Genomic DNA, 2,562 nt, shown 5'->3' with positions numbered 1-2,562 from the left:
TCAGAGTGCAGACACTGTACTTCCCATCTCCAGGACTCAAGTCCGGCCTGCCGGTTTCCCTGAACCCCTTCATAAATGTTACTTTGCTCACACTCCAACAGCACGTCAAGTATTAAAAACCATTTGTCTCCATTCACTCCTATCAAACACGCTCACGCATGCCTGCTGGAAGTCCAAGCCCCTCGCACACAAAACCTCCTTTACCCCCTCCCTTCAACCTTTCCTAGGCCGACCCCTACCCCGCCTTCCTTCCACTACAGACTGATACACTTTTGAAGTTATTCTGTTTCGCTCCATTCTCTTCACATGTCCGAACCACTTCAACAACCCTTCCTCAGCCCTTTGGACAACAGTTTTGGTAATCCCGCACCTCCTCCTAACTTCCAAACTACGAATTCTCTGCATTATATTCACACCACACATTGCTCTCAGACATGACATCTCCACTGCCTCCAGCCTTCTCCTCGCTGCAACATTCATCACCCATGCTTCACACCCATATAAGAGCGTTGGTATATATTATATATATATATATATATATATATATATATATATATATATATATATATATATATATATATATATATATATATATATATATATATATATATATATATATATATATATCTTTCTTTCAACACACCGGCCGTATCCCACCAAGGCAGGGTGGCCCAAAAAGAAAAACGAAAGTTTCTCTTAAATTTAGTAATTTATACGGGAGAAGGGGTTACTAGCCCCTCGCTCCCGGCATTTTAGTCGCCTCTTACAACACGCATGGCTTACGGAGGAAGAATTCTGTTCCACTTCTCCATGGAGATAAGAGGAATTAAACAAGAACAAGAACTAGAAAGAAAATAGAAGAATACCTAGAGGGGTGTGTATATATATGCTTGTACTTGTATGTGTAGTGTGACCTAAGTGTAAGTAGAAGTAGCAAGACGTACCTGAAATCTTGCATGTTTATGAGACAGACAAGAGACACCAGCAATCCTACCATCATGTAAAACAATTACAGGTTTTCGTTGTACACTCACTTGGCAGGACGGTAGTGCCTCCCTGGGCGGTTGCTGTCTACCAACCTACTACCTATATATATATATATATATATATATATTTAATAATATAGGGAAGTACCACCTCTATAGCTGGAATGAGGACCCTCATCCTCAGAGAGACAACAAACGTACCTCAGGGAACACTCAAGGGCATCAACAATACCAGCAACTTTATTACCACTTTGAACATTGTATAGGAAATCAATAACACCAACTACTCTGGGGAGAACATCAGCAACACAATCAACACTACCCAGGACATCAAAACCACAAGCAACACTGTGGAAAGCATCAACAGCACAACACACCGACCGTGTGGCCTAATGGATAAGGCGTCGGACTTCGGATCCGAAGATTGCAGGTTCGAGTCCTGTCACGGTCGATCAGCCAATGATTTTAGTGGAACGCACTAAGCAAGGAACTACTTCCTTCCCTAGTGGGTGACACACAAATTAAATTAACGATCATAACCATATTATAACACCTTCCCATCCCCCCCCTAGACGATACCCACGATAGTCGACTAAGATGACGATATCTATTTACCACTAAACACGCACATCAACTATGTGCTCAATATAAACAATAAAAGCAACACTGTAAATAACACCAGCAACACAAGCAACAGTACCGAGGGCCTAAAAAAAACCTGCATAATAAACCTGGCACAAATTAATGTAGGATATTTACAACTTAACAACACACTGACGCAACACCACCACAATTTGCCTGGCATCAGCAGCAGAAACACAACTGTAAAGAATGTTAGTAACACAAGAACACTGCGGAGGACTTTAATAGCAAAACAAACACAGGAAGTCATAAACGCAGCTAATATTATTGAGGACATCAACAATTCAAGCAACACTGAGGGAGACATCAACCGTATATTGTAATTACATCACAAAAATGATTTAGAGTACATCACAAGTAACACTATGGAGGAGGTAAACGTCTGGAGTAATTAAAACAACATAAAACAACAACATAAAACAACAACATAAAACATAAAACAACAACATAAAACAACAACATAAAACATAAAACAACAACATAAAACATAAAACAACAACATAAAACATAAAACAACAGCATACAACAACAATAAAAACAATATGAAACAACAACATAAAACGACATAAAACACCAACATAAAACAACATAAAACAACAATATTAAACAACATAAAACAACAATGTAAAACAACATAAAACAACAATATTAAACAACATAAAACAACAATGTAAAACAACATAAAACAGCAACATAAAGCAACGAAAAACAACAACATAAAAAACAACATAAAACAATATAAAAACAACAATATAAAAAACAACTTAAAACAGCAACATAAAACAACAAAAAACAATATAAAATAACAATTTCAAACAATATAAAACAACAGAATAAAACAACAATATAAAACAACATAAAACAATATAAAACAACAACATAAAACAAACACCAACATAATACAACATAAAACAACAACATAAAACAAACACCA

At 36.9% G+C, this 2,562-nt stretch overlaps 1 non-coding gene across 1 annotated transcript; it reads left to right on the top strand.

The window, feature by feature from the left end:
* Nucleotides 1–1,364: 1,364 nt before the first annotated feature.
* On the top strand, nt 1,365–1,437 carry TRNAR-UCG (transfer RNA arginine (anticodon UCG)). The gene has a single exon. It is a non-coding gene; the product is annotated as a tRNA-Arg (tRNA).
* The last annotated feature ends 1,125 nt before the right edge of the window (nt 1,438–2,562 follow it).

The sequence above is a fragment of the Cherax quadricarinatus genome, chromosome 70 (assembly GCF_038502225.1).
Source record: "Cherax quadricarinatus isolate ZL_2023a chromosome 70, ASM3850222v1, whole genome shotgun sequence".
NCBI lineage: Eukaryota > Metazoa > Arthropoda > Malacostraca > Decapoda > Parastacidae > Cherax > Cherax quadricarinatus.
Note: the sequence above shows the minus strand (reverse complement) of the source record. Positions and strands in the feature narration are given on the sequence as shown.